The sequence below is a fragment of the Hordeum vulgare genome, chromosome 4H (assembly GCF_904849725.1).
Source record: "Hordeum vulgare subsp. vulgare chromosome 4H, MorexV3_pseudomolecules_assembly, whole genome shotgun sequence".
Classification (NCBI taxonomy): Eukaryota; Viridiplantae; Streptophyta; class Magnoliopsida; order Poales; family Poaceae; genus Hordeum; species Hordeum vulgare.
This window is the reverse complement of record NC_058521.1, coordinates 51,091,677-51,106,737: the sequence shown is the minus strand read 5'-3', so window position 1 is coordinate 51,106,737 and position 15,061 is coordinate 51,091,677. Positions and strand designations below refer to the sequence as shown.

Here is a 15,061-nt window from a genome sequence, read left to right as displayed (position 1 = left end):
CTACACTATTGGCAGACATCAGTCCATGAGCTATACAGTTATATTCCCTCTGTTGGCTATACACTTCTCTTGGTACGTCTAAACATTATGTCAATTGGTCCTACATTACGTTGGCTTCTCTATAAACACATTCTATGCACGAAGAACATATCATACTATGCCCTATCCCATCGTAGTCCTATCTGATCCACAGTAGGATCATCACTCTACTATTCTGTGTAAGATTAAATTGTTGGTCTTCATATACTTTTGTTATATAGAATCACTCTCTTTTGTTTATAGATATTAATCTTTTCTGAACTACTGCATAAGATTACTTTGTTCTTGGAATGCCATTCTTTCCAATGCCATTATGTTCTCTTTCGCAACCATTTTCTTTTTGGAGATTCAGATTTTCTTTGCACAAATAATGTTAGTTTCCAGTAGCACCAAATTCATTTTCCCATGTCGGTGAGACCAATTCCGTGATGAAGGTCTCTCTTACCATATTTGCTATTTTCTATAGTTTTTTGAATTCAGGGGAAAGGGGTATGCAAGGACTACGCCATCATACAGCATGCGCACTAATTTACAATAGTGTAGGAATGACCACTCAACTAGCTAGCGTTCCAAACTCCAATTCCATGTAGTGATACCCAACAACACAGCAATTTGAAGTTTCTTTTTTCTAGAGAAAAAGGAACCCTGCCCCGGCTCACAAATCATGACAGTTTCTTACAATAATTGTAGACGAAACTGAATAATCGAGATCATACCATCTAGCAGTTTCTGCACCCAAAGAACAGGATGGCATGACCCAGTTCCACACCAGTCTCTTTTAAAGCTAATCTTTCATGCCAATGGCAAATGGACTCGATATACATATTAGCACGCTAAAGAGTGAAAAGCTTGAAGAATATTGTGGGAGAAACAAGAAGGAAAATACAAAATGAACCTATAAGAAGCCCCTGAAAGGTGCAAGGCCAGTCCCAGGGCCTACCATTATAATAGGCGATGTAGGATCAGCAGGCAATTTGAAGTATGACTGCCTCACAAAAATTGGAGCCCAACTACATTCTTCGCTCTCTTCTGATGGAGTTGAATTCTGTGTTTAGCCATGTAGGATCATCAGAACAAAGTGTTTACAAGATGACAAGATGGTCACTGGCAGATATTTCAAATGATTAAAAGACAACTTGGCTACATAGTAATTATTATTGTTTTAAAATGATTGCACTCACATCTCAAAGTACAAATAATTGTGTGGCCACCTATATTCATAGTCGATGGTCACTGATAGATATTTTAAAGAGAGTAGTGCAAGGTTACGTCACTGAATGCAATGAACTCTATGATATCATCCATCAAATTAATTTACACAGCCACACAGCGGAAGATCACATCAAAAATGTTGAGAATGAGTAATAAAATATGATTAGCCGTTCACCTAAACATACACAGAAAGGCCAGTAGACTGAACTAGAAATTTCAGTCCAACAACATTAAACAACATTGTAACAAGCACATATGTTGAAGCATATACAACATTGTCTCTTACCGCATAAACTTAATTTCCCCTCCTGTTGTTGACCTTCAGTGCTGAACCTAAATAAGTTTTACAATCTATAGATTATATATAGTTACAAGCCAAAAAAGCTTCAAGAAGGTATTTTACTGCAATTCAGTAGGACAGTCACTACCAATTTAGACTTTTATACTTAGTAGCTTACAAGCCTAGGAGGCCCTTACTACGAAAACATTTGCTGCAGTTCATGCCCCAATTACTTTTGGTGTATTGATTTGCCTTGCAAAAAACATGAGATCTCTAATTTTACCCATATATTACTTGATCTGAGAGTAATAACATGATCACAGTTTGTGGCCATGTTTTCCTTTCTGGCATGTTATACTATTTTAGTTCCGTACTATGGTGCATGATACCTCCTCTTAGCTACAGATCAATATGACCCAGAAGTATGCTTGGGCCATCTGAAAAAGTACACCTTCAAGGAGCTTCGAGCATCTACCAACAATTTCAACTCAAAAAAAATATTAGGTGAAGGTGGATATGGAATAGTATACAAGGGTTTCTTACGTGATGGTTCAATTGTTGATGTTAAAAGGCTGAAAGACTACAACGTTGTTGGTGGGGAAGTTCAATTTCAAACTGAAGTTGAAGTCATAAGCTTAGCTGTTCATCGGAATTTCCTACGGCTCATTGGATTTTGCACTACGGAGTGTGAGAGATTACTTGTTTATCCTTATATGCCAAATGGAAGTGTTGCTTCTCAGTTGCGTGGTCAGTATTTTTCGCCATGCCCTTATGACACTTAAGTAATTAGCATTACTTGGGCAGATTCATTAGTGGCCGGTTTAATTTTTGCTTCCCCTTGCCATGCATTACGCTCATTTTCAGATTTACGATCTAGCATGGATCCATATTGGCGCATTGCTCCAGTTAGCTCAGACTGCCACCAAATGCTCAGCTTAAAAAATAAACTGACACTTGTTAGCGTTCAGGATAAGAGATCCTCAACATGTTCACTTATAGCATGTCATATAGTTGCCTTGTCTTCTTTTAGTGAAAGTTATACTACAATCATGGAAGTCTTAATTAGGCTCATAAAGACCTACAAACCTACCCTTGCCACATATCATCCTGGGTAGCTTCATCCTTCTTTCATGCCATGAAAGAAAGCTTGACTATGGTGATTACTTCTATCGGAAGTACACTGCTTGTGTCGATCTATTAATTTTAATAATACTCATGCTCCTTGACTCCCTGTATTTACTTAAGTGTCCATTGACATTTCACAGTACACCAAATTTTGAAATATGAACTGAGCTATCAACATCACATTTCTAGGTTTACTACTGATGAAATGAATTAATAAAAAAAAGAGGCATCTTATGACAGATTTCCAAGTATATTATTCGGTTTGCAAGCAAACTGTGACCTCCTTCAGTCCACCTAAGCTTTCTTGGAATTTTTTTCCAGAGCATATAAATGGCAAGCCAACTCTAGATTGGTCGAGGAGAAAGATGATAGCACTGGGTACAGCACGAGGGCTACTTTATTTGCACGAATAGTGTGATCCAAAAATAATCCATCGTGATGTAAAAATATCCAATGTGCTTCTTGATGAATATTTTGAAGCAATAGTCGGAGATTTCGGATTGGCAAAACTTTTGGATCACCAGGAGACCCATGTTACCACGGTAGTGCGTGGCACCATGGGACACATAGCTCCAGAGTATTTGTCAACTGGCCAGTCATCGAAGAAGACAAATGTGTTTGGGTTTGGAGTCCTGTTGGTTGAGTTGATCACTGGCCAGAAAGCATTGGATTTTGGAAGACTAGCAAATCAGAAGGGCGGAGTGCTTGATCTGGTAAGCATGTTATATCATGCTCTTTTCGTGCAATGGTATCAAGTTCACCTTATTACTTTATGTGAAAAGATCTCCTTCTCCTTCTGGACTTTGTTCGGTTCTCGCCTTTAGTTTAGTGTCTTCAGAGCTTTTCGACAACTTTGTTTGCCACTTTTAGGTCCCGTCTCACCTTTTACATTGAGTACACTCAATGGTAAGATTTTATACTCGAGATACTGGAGCATATTTCATAGTTAAAAACAGATAAGTTGGAAAAATATGCTCTATGATACCAAAGACAACTTAAACTGTTCACCATTGTGATGTCCTGCTTGAAAATCATTTTATGACGAGAAGAAGGCTTTGGAAATTAAGAATGATAACAATTATTTCCCTTTTTTTTGAGAAAATCATGCCATCCCTATTAATTTGCTACCTTTGTACACCAATACAAGACATTGAACTGCAAAGACGCCTTACAATAGTTTGCAGATGGAGCAGGTGATATTTATTTATGTTAATCCTTTATCATAGTTTGGGCATATTAACTAATTTTCCATCAGTTACTATCTTCTGTTCAGAGTTTAGTATATGATCTTTGTATTGGCATGATCATTGTTTCTCATTCTTGCATGTGGTGGTTCCAGGTAAAGAAGCTCCATCAGGAAAAGCAGCTGGACATGATGGTGGAGAAGGACCTCGGCAGCAACTACGACAGGGTGGAGCTGGAGGAGATGGTGCAAGTGGCTCTGCTGTGCACGCAGTACTACCCATTCCACCGCCCCCGGATGTCGGAGGTGATCAGGATGCTGGAAGGGGACGGGCTCGCGGAGAAATGGGAGGCGTCGCAGAATGTCGACACGCCAAAGTCCGTCTCGTCGGAGCTCCTGCCCCTGAAGTTCACCAATTTCGCGGGGGGCGACGAGTCCTCGGTCGGCCTCGAGGCCATGGAGCTCTCCGGACCAAGGTGACCGGCGACGGCGACCAATTTGATCGTGTAGATGCTTGCTTGTGCCTCAATGGATGTGTCCCGTTCGATTAGCTTTGGAGAGACCGGGCAAAGGGAGAGGAGAGGTGGCATCGTTGCTGCTCATGTACATGTAGGCTAAGAGAGATGAGATGTGATGAGTTGAGTAAATATAGAAAGGAAATTTTCCATTGGTCAGCTATTCTTTCCTCTTCTTTCTCCGGCCTTGCACATGATAGTAGTCATCTTATTCCTCTGTCTGAAAACTGTTCATTTTGGCTTCTGAACTTTTGCTGGAATCCCCACACTTTTTTTTGAAAACTGACGGAATGGTTGAGAGGCCGGAACCGAACTTTTTTCTTCCTCATGTTTTGCCTTGCAAAGTTGCAACGAACGTGCTGCACTATTTGTAAAATATAAATACTGGAGCCAAGTGTCTACAACGTTATACTGTGCGCACTGTTTTCCTGTAGGCTGTCTCTGTGCGTTTTTGTTGGTACTGTTTTGAACTGTTCTGCTAGGTAGCCGATGCATGATGGAATAATGCATGGATGGATGGATGTGCAACATGAAGTGTCAGCGCTGCAGCTATGCGTGAGCAGTGCCTCCGGCTGTGGGAATTTGCACGGAGGGAGGAGGGAAACTTTCTTGTTTTGACCCTTTTTTATTCTTTAGTCAGATCTAACCCGTTCGTAAAAATGTAATGTCATCATCTGGCCCTTTTACCTATCATGGGAGGGTCTGGCGGTAGACTCACACCCTATTGTCAGGCCCCTCCAGCGATAGGGCGACATAGGTGGATAGAACGGCAGCTGACGACCGTGAGTCCATGATGACATGGCAAAGTGCCTACCATCGAGCACTATGGTGGTAGGGTGCAGAGTCTACCACTCGGGACCTTGGCGGTAGGGTCCCGAGGATAAGATTGTCTTGTTGGATGAGGTCTTTCCTCCCCTTCCCCATACCCACACATTCAGTCCTTCACCTCTCTTTCGAGCTCAGATATTCCCCCTCTCTCTTCCTCACACAAGAGCCTTTCAGATCTCTCTTATTTGCTTGAGATTTGTCCGTTCAAAACGGAGCACTTTCATCACCCAAGGTACCTCTCTCTCACCTCCCTTCATTTTGATCGGTTGAAATCATTTATTTTGAGTGCATCTGCTTATTTTATTGCAAAACCTTAGTTTAGACCTCTCGTTCGCTCTGAAAATAAGTATAGAAAGGACCGGTATTTGTCCATCATGTTTGACATACACTTCTGAATAACAATTATTTGATCAATGTATTTATATATATATTTCTGTTCCGTGGCAACGCACGGGCACTAAACAAGTATTATTAGAAGTTGTGTATTGTTCCCTATTGTAAGATGCTTCACTCGGAAAAAAGGTGTTTTTAGTGAAAGTGTGTTATATCGACTAGAGAGGGTGAATAGGAGATTTTTACAAATTCTTCACTCAGGAAATCCCTAGTGAGGAAAGTCCTTAGTCACAAACTGAGTGCAGCAGAATAAGTACACAAACACATGTGCAAAAACAGCTATAGCTTAGTCATCAGAGTAAAATGAAACATTCACGTTGCATAGGTAACGTGATCAGGATAAGCAGGGGACGAATAACTTAAGTGAAGAATTTGAGGTGAGGAATTTGAGAAAGTATCCAGTCAAATTCTACAGACAGTAAAGATCAAAGTCGTCAACATACAATTGAGGAAATGAAAGGGTTGAGGACTTATAACCAGTTGCTCGATGAAGACAATGATTTTATGAACCTGTTGCAACTGTTGTGACAGTTGTACATCTGATTTGGAGCGGCTTGGTATTTAAACCAAAGGACACACAGTCCTTACCGTATTCTCCTTGAGCTAAGGACACACAGTCCTCGCCCAACACTCAAGATAAGTCTTCAGGGCAGACTTCCAAACCCTTACAAACTTGGTCACCCGATGATCCACAATTCACTGCAGGATGCTCTAGACCATGACACCTAACCGTATGGAGGATGCACAATCCTCAAAGGTAATAAGCGTCGGTTCCACACAAGAACAATCTCTTTAGTGATTCTCAATCACTTTTGGGTTTTTGGGTTTTGGTTTGGGTGTTTGTAGTTTTTCCTCACTAATGATTTTCTCTCAAAGTCTTCGAGGACTGGGTTGCTCTCAAATGATAAGGACCCAATGATATGACCGTTAGGTGGATAAGGTTGGGGATAGTTGGCATGTAGCACAGGAACAGTTGGAACCTTTCAACTTTGAAAGTCCTCATGTCACTCAGGTTCCTCGCATGTAGGTGATTCGCACTGGTGAAGACCTAACTCCTCAGTTCGAGAAAAATCCTCATAGACCAGAAGATCTTCGTCTCTGACAGTGAAGAATTTGACTAAGGTGTTGAAGATTTCCAAAGGCTTCATCTGAAGGTTTTGTATGTGTAGGCTTTGAGATGAGCATCACTTAGAAACTTTTTTCCTTAGTTTTACCTTGACCCCCTTTAACAGTACGGTGGTCTTATGACACAGAATACAGAAAATAAAACTATGAAAGTGAAACTCTTCACACTTCAGAGTCTTCACGTCGGTTTCTTCACGGACACACCAATTTCCTCACTTTCAAAGTCTTTAGAGGAAATACCAAAGTCTTTAGCCGAAGAGATACATTTTTAGAGGTCGGTATTTTTCGAATAACTCAAACTCATTGATGACTTATAGAGCATGTGTACACTCACAAACATACCGGTCTGTTAACCTATAAGTCTTCAATACACCAAAATTACTAAGGGGCACTAGATGCACTTACAATCTCCCACTTTCTGGTGATTAATGAAGAATAGGTTAAGTTTTCAACGGGGATAAAAATATGAAGTGTAAGTACAAATTTTGAGGAATTTGAATGCAAGATATAGAGAGACTCCCCCTGAAGATGTGCATATTTGAGGAATTTTCTTTGGACTACAAATGCACATTGTGGATTTAAACCATGGAGATCTCCCCCTATATCTTGTAATCCATGCACGCATTTGACTTATAACTTGAGGAAATTGAAATGCATGACGGAACGTGGAGTGTGACTAATTTCAGCATGCATGCATTAATCATCATGAGGAATAAGCATGAAAGAAAGAGGTTCAAAAGTGTGAGACCACCACCGGGCATAAGTTTACAACTCATACAAGCAAACACTTCAGAAGAACGAGAGTTGTAACTTAAAGAAAATAAAGTTTAAAAGCCCATAAACTGATAAAATTTACTCGCTTGAAGACTAACTCAGATTTCTCCCCCTTTGTCATCAAGTAATGAAAAGGGACGAAATTAAGGACTAACACCCTTGACGAATATCACTTCGTTGGTGGAGGAGGAGCGTTGGGGTTGTTTGTCGTTGCAGTGTCGTCAAGGTCTTCAGTGTCATTAATTGTGTGTGTTGAAGAAAATGAGCTAGCCACCAGTTGAGGAACTGGATTCTTCTTGAACTTCTTCTTTGGTGGCCAGGACCAGTCGAAGTCTTGCTGGAACTCCATATCAGTGAGTTCCTCAGAAGTCTTGAGGTTAGACATAATGGCCCATGTGTGGTCAAATATCTCATGAAGATAATAGTGTTTTTTCTTCACTGCATCTGAGTCGCATTGAGGTCTTTCAGAATGGCACCAAACTGACGCTTGACCCCTTTTTGGTTGCGATCAACTATCTAATGATGACTTAGCAAGAGCTCATGGTCAGTCATCACACTTGGTATAGTTGGACTAGGGGCTTCATGTGAGGCAATGTTGTCATTGGCGTAGTATGATGCTACTTTGCGAAATTGGCCATCAAGGGGCCGAGTTTCTTCATCGATCACATATTTTCCTTTGCCTCAAATCATGTCGAAAGAGCTCTTGACGACTTCAAGTGGAGTCAAGTAGGTCTGGTGATTCAGAATATGTGCCTTGTAAGGATTTCCACATCTTTTCCTGATGAATCTCATAATCCATGGCGCATAATGCTTCGGATGAAAAGGTGAAAGAGCAGTGTGGGACAAAGTCGTCATGAAGAAATCATGAAGATTAATTGGAATTCCATGGATGATATTGAAGATCAAATTCTTCATGATGCCCACAAACTCTTCATCATTTGAGTCATCATGGGCACATAGATCAATTCCTTTGCAAGGAATTTGGTTCTTGGCAATTGGCCAGGAGACAAAGGCTTCATGAGCACTTGCATCAGGTGATTCGGCAGTTCAGGTTCGTCATAGACGCATCTGGCTCCTTCTGAGGGAATTGGAACTAGAAGGTCCCGAAGAAATTCTGGTGCTCGGGCTTTGAAGTGAGTATCTTGAGCCATGCATCCAGTCGAGAACCCAAGTGGTGACATGTGAGACATCTCATGAGATGTGCAGTTTAGCATAAAATCAAATAATGATTTCTTCATTCCAGTCACAGATGTCAGTGCATAATTGCAATAGTCCAGCTTCTTGAAGAACCTGAAGAACTGGATTGTAGCAAGGAATATTCTCCATATCACCATGAGGAAAAGCCTTGTCCTTGTTGAAGAGTATTGCGCCCTAGTAGTTCATCTGGCTGAGAGTCCAGAATCTCCTACGTCTGATCTATGAAGAGTCATAAGGATTGGAGCGAGTGAAATAGTGATGTTCATCAAAGAATTGGGTCGTGTCAAACTTTGGCCTTTTTGTTCCTTCGAAGGGCTGAAGACTCTTGGGTTGAAGATTTGGCTTGAAGCGGCCAACAAGTCTTCGAAGAATTTCAGTTTGAGGAATTTCATCCACGATAACTGCAGACTAAGGATTACCAACATGAGGTTCAGGGGCATTGTCCTCAATCTGAGGAACATGTTCTTCAGCAACACTCTTCTCAGTTCGAGGAATATGTTGTGCAGATTCATCAACTTCTGTAGCACCAGTTTCCTTAGTTGCAGTTTGATTAGCAGTGTCTTAAGCTGATGCAGCTAATTCAGTTTCTGGGATAGACTTCACCAGAGTGCTCTTTTCTTCAGACCCTGTGTGAATTTCTGGTCTGGTAGGAGACACATGCACTTGAGGAATTGAAGTGGCCAATGGTAAGTTGGGATGAGACTTTCCCATAATTCATCATGGATCACCGGTGTTGTGCTACCAATGTCCATATCTTCATCCTTTTCTTCATCATCCACATCAGTGTTCTGTTGTGGTGGAGGAGTTGTTGCTTGACGAATTGAAGGATTGGGATCGGCTTCAATTTCCTCATCAATTGGTGTGGAAGCAGCAGAGCGAGTGTCTTCCATTTCTTCATCCCCTTCTTGGATGACTTTCTCCGCACCAAATGGCACCATCACATAGGCAGGTGCAACATTGATAGGGGTGGCATCAACTAGAGTAGTTGAGGAAGATGTCAAAGTCCTCAAATGTTTTGCCTCTGAGGACTTTGAGCTCGTTGAGGCCTTTTCAACAGCCTTAGTTTTCTTCACTTTTGTTCTAGAAGGAAGATTCACTTTCTACACTTGTTTAGATTTTGGAGCAGGAGGGGAATTTTCTCCACGCACGGCTCATGCAGTCGTCCTGGTTGGAACAGTTTCTTCACGCGCAACAATTTATTCAGCTGACGTGGCGGGTTCAACAGTTGGAGGAAGTTCACCACCACAGTCGTTAGGCAGCTCAAGTGTGTATTTTGCCTGAGGAGTTTTAGGTTGCGTATTGTCTGCAACATTCTTGTTGTGTTCAGTCACTAGTAGAAAATAGGGCTTTGGTTCAAAGCATTAGTCTCGGTTTTATTTTGAACTGTGACTAATGCTGCCACTAGTTCTGGTTCGTAAGGCATGCTTTATATCCCGGTTTATTAGGAACCTCTACTCCCGGTTGGTGTTACCAACCGGGACTAAAGGGGTGGTGACAGGGTTTTGTCAGACTGGGGCCCCTGCGAGGGCAATTAGTCTCAGTTGGTAATACAAACTGGGACTAGAGATAGATTGTTAGTCCTAGTTTGTATCACCAACCGGGACTAAAAGTATCACTATAAATAGTGCTTCGTCCAGCCCGAGCCCAAGCTCTGTGTTTTCTCCTTTCTCTCCTCTGTTATCTTGCCATGCTCGAGTTCATCCTCAATTTCTTCCTAGATTTTTCTAGATTTGAGGCAATCCATCAGCCCAAGTGTTGAGAAAGGTTAGCAACTTTGTCCTTTCATCTCTCATTGCTAGATTAGCTCGTGCAATGCTCTATAATTATAGTGATTTGAGGGTTTTAGTTTGGGAGTAATTATGTGGGAGTTTATTTGATTTATATGCAATTTGAGCTCAAATTAACTTCTTAGTTTTCATATGTGTATGTGTGGTTTACTTAGTGCATTCCCATCCCCATCCTAACCATCGTCGATCGCCCGCACCGTCTCGTCGCCAGCACCACCTTGGTGATCCTCTTGTTCTTATCATTTTTATTCCACAAAAAACTTATTTGTATGATTTAGATAGTTTTCTTACCTGTATGATTGTTTGTTATACATAGTGCCATGGTCTTGATATCCGTCCCCGTCAGCCCTCGTCCGGTTTATGAGTCAGATGTGGTATTTTCTCTTTTATAACTATTTTTTGCATTTATCGTTTATATGACAATTATGCCCATCAAGTTGACATAGATATTTTTATCTAGGAGGTATGTGAAGTGGAAATTGCAACCGACCCTCTTGTCGATAAGTTAAATTTAGTTGAAAAGAAAATGAGTATTTGAAAGAAAAATTGAAAAGAATTGAAGAAGAGAAGATGAAACTGGAGTTGTATGTTGCCGATGTCGTCACGATCACAAGATCAAGATGGATGCAATGTGCTTGAAGATTAGAAGGATTAGAAAATATGCCCTTAATGAAGAGGCTTGGTATCACTATGATGTTGGATCAATTGTTACCTTAGTTGCGATCTTGATTGCATTTGTTGTTGCATTTAAATGCATTAGCTAGAAACTCTTGTATTTTGTTTTATGGGAATAAGTGTGTATGAACTTTATGTGTGAACTTGTATTAATTTGGTCTTTTCGGTCTTGTGTTATGAAGATGAATCGGCAATGGATGTACGATGACCGAAGCTCTCCCTAGTTCATTGATGGCTTGGAGAGTTTTCTACATGCGGCTGAGGCAAACGAGCGGTATAGTTTTATGTCTTGTCCATGTGATATCTGTAAGAATGACAAAACTTACTCTAAGTCAAGAGTCATTCACGTCCACCTGTTTACGTCTGGTTTCATGTCCGGATATAACTATTGGACCAAATATGGAGAAAGAGGGGTTCTAATGGAAGTGAATGAAGAAGAAGATGACTATCCTTTGTTCCCCGAATATGATGATACTACAACGGGGGAAGAAGCTGAAATAGAGGCACCAAATGAGCCCGCTGATGATCTTCGTCGAGCCATTGCTAATGCAAAGGGAAACTACACAAGTGAAAAGGAGAAGCTGAAGTTGCAGCGCGTGTTAGAGGATCACAAGAAATTGTTGTACCCAAATTGCGAAGATGACAAGAAGAAGCTCGGTACCACATTGTAATTGTTGCAATGGAAGGCAGAGAATGGTGTATCTGACAAGGGTTTTGAAAAGTTGGGGAAAATGTTAAAGAATATGCTTCCAAAGGACAACGAATTGCCCGACAATACGTATGAAACAAATAAGGCTATCTTCCCTCTAGGATTAGAGGTGTAGAAGATACATGCATGCCCTAATGAATGCATCCTCTATCGCGGTGAGGAGTACGAGAATTTGAATGCATGCCTGGTATGCAGTGCGTTGCGCTATAAGATCGGCCGCGATGACCCTTATGATGATATTGAGGGTCGACGCCCCAGGAAGAGGATTCCTGCCAAGGTGATATGGTATGATCCTATAATACCATTGTTGAAACGTTTGTTCCAAACCAAAGAGCATGCCAAGTTGATGTGATGGCACAAAGACGAGCGTAAGAAAGACGAGAAGTTGAGAGTACCCGCTGATGGGTCGCAGTGGAGGAAAGTCGAGAGAGAGTGGCCACACTTTGTAGATGATGGAAGGAACTGTTGGCTTGGTTCAAGTGCAGATGGCATTAATCCTTTTGGGGAGGAGAGCGGCAATCATAGCACCTAGCCCGTGACTCTTTGTATTTATAACCTTCCTCCTTGGTTGTGCATGAAATGGAAGTTCATTATGATGCCAGTGCTCATCCAAGGCCACAAGCAACCCCTCAACGACATTGATGTGTACCTAAGGCCATTAGTTGAAGAACTTATACGGCTATGAGATATCAAAGGTGTACATGTCTGGGATAGCACAAACACCAAGAATTTGACCTACGCGCATTGTTGTTTGTAACCATCAATGATTGGCCTGCCATGGTTATGGCGCAAAGGGACACACGCGAAGAAAAAGTTTTGTACCCCAACATCCCAATCTCGGATGTGACCGGCTTTCACCATCATCACTTTCTTCTTAGTGAGTTTTCGGGCTTATCTGGAAAGTCCCACTTTGGACAAACCAGAGGGAATCTTTGTGTAAGATTTAGGGTATATATATGCATCATTCAAAGCCACGTCATCAATTTTCAACCCTTTCTCACCTCATTTGATATTTTTCATGCATTTAATGTTTTTTTAGCTAAATGAACCTGAAATTTAAAAGCGCTACAAATGAACTCTGAAAAGGCTGAAATCTGGCATCGTATCATCATTTCACCCACATAACATGTGCTAAAAAGTTGGGAGGGTTACGACAAAAACTGGAGGCACTTCGTGTACAAAATGCACAATCTCTTTCGAAGTATTAGGGTTTCGGACGAATACTCATCTCTTACAAAGGCATTTCATTTTTTTAAACTAATTTCAACTCCAGACTTTTTCTACACTCAATATGCATCATTCAAAGCCACGTCATCAATTTTCAACCATTTCTCACCTCATTTGATATTTTTCATGCATTTAATGTTTTTTTGAGCCAAATGACCATGAAATTGAAAAGCGCTACAAATGAACTATGAAAAGGTTGAAACTTGGCATGGTATCATCATTGGACCCACATAGCATGTGCTAAAAAGTTGGGAGGGTTACCGCAAAAGCTGTAGGCACTTCGTGTACAAAATGGACAATCTCTTTCGAAGTATCACGGTTTCGGACAAATACTCATCTCTTACAAAGGCATTTCATTTTTTAATAATATTTTAACTCCAAACATTTTCTATGCTCAATATGCATCATTGAAAGCCACATCACCAATTTTCAACCCTTTCTCACCTCATTTCCTATTTTCATGCATTTAATGATTTTTTTTCGAGCTAAATGACCCTAAAATTGAAAAGCGCTACAAATGAACTCTGAAAAGGCTGAAACTTGGCGTGGTATCATTATTTCACCCACATAGCATGTGCTAAAAAGTTGGGAGGGTTACGGCAAAAACTGGATGCATTTCGTGTACAAAATGGACAATCTCTTTCGAAGTATGAGGGTTTCGGACAAATTCTCATCTCTTACAAAGGCATTTCATTTTTTTAATAACCTAAAAATTACCAAATTTAATACAGTGATAAAACACACTAATATTAAACATCAGCAAAAAGAATTACTAAAAAATATATTTTTAATGTAAAGTTATTCACAAAATAGTGATTCACACAAATTTCAAAAAAAATCAAATTTGAACTACTTAAATTTGAAAACTAGTAGAACTAATAGAAATTTTGTAGTTTTTTGACCTAAACCAAAAATATTCATTGAAAAAATATAAATAGTTTAACAGTTATTCCTAATTTAAAAACAAAAAATGTCCTGTTTAGGAAAACAAAAACAATAAAAAACAGAAAATAGACCTTTAGTCCGGGTTGTAGCCACCAACCGGGACTAAAGGTCCCTTCCCGTGCGGAATTTGGGCCGCCGAAAATAGACCTTTAGTCCCGTTTGGTTGCTACAATCGGGACTAAAGGTGCGTGCCAGTGGGCCAGGCGCCCCACCATTAGTCCCGGTTGGAGCCACCAACCGAGACTAAAGACCCTTTAGTCCCGGTTCATGGCTCCAACTGGGACTAAAGGTCCCTACATATAAAACTCCACACCCGTTCGTCCCCAATTTCTCCCATTCGATCGATCTCCCCGACGCCGACGAAACAGAGCAGAGCCGCCGCCGCCCTCTCCATCGCGACACCGTCTGGCTGCCCGTTTTCACCGGCGACCCACGCGCGCCCTCGATGTCGCCATCCGGCCCGTCTGCTCCCAAGCGCCACACAAGCCCGTGCGGCTGCCGCCGCCACTCCATCGTGGATGCCTGCCTCGATCCTCCCAGCGCCGCCGCGGCCCGAGCCCATGCCGGTGCTGCTCCTCCCGCATTCGGCATCCTCCTTTGTCTCTGGCGACCATCCCTGCCGGTGAGCCTCTCCTCTCCTCCCGAAATTTAGCTTTCGGTAGGGATGATTATTGATCTTGCTTTATTAGTCTTGGCTTGATAGTTAGATGATTGATAATTGATTGATTGAGATGAGATGAGATTTAGAAAGATTGTTTTATTTTATAGAAATTGTTTTGCTATTTGTATATTGTTGGTAAAATCGATGGTAAGTGACAATGAGTGGACAATTGCATGAAATCAGTGTCCTCATATACAACAATATACTTTTTTCACCAAATTTTGCATGTTTATTTTCGCATATCTAATCATTAGGTTTCTTGTTAAAATCAAATATGTACATTAATGGCTCCTATACTTAATAAATCACAAAGATGAAACGGAGGACAACTTGTTACGGTTTTTGGAGATACTAAATACCCAACCAACAATATTATTTCCTTACAC

General features: G+C 41.0%; 1 pseudogene; it reads left to right on the top strand.

Moving 5' to 3' along the window:
• The first annotated feature begins 1,917 nt into the window (after window positions 1-1,917).
• Window positions 1,918-4,372, top strand: LOC123450260 (annotated as a pseudogene).
• Window positions 4,373-15,061: the final 10,689 nt, after the last annotated feature.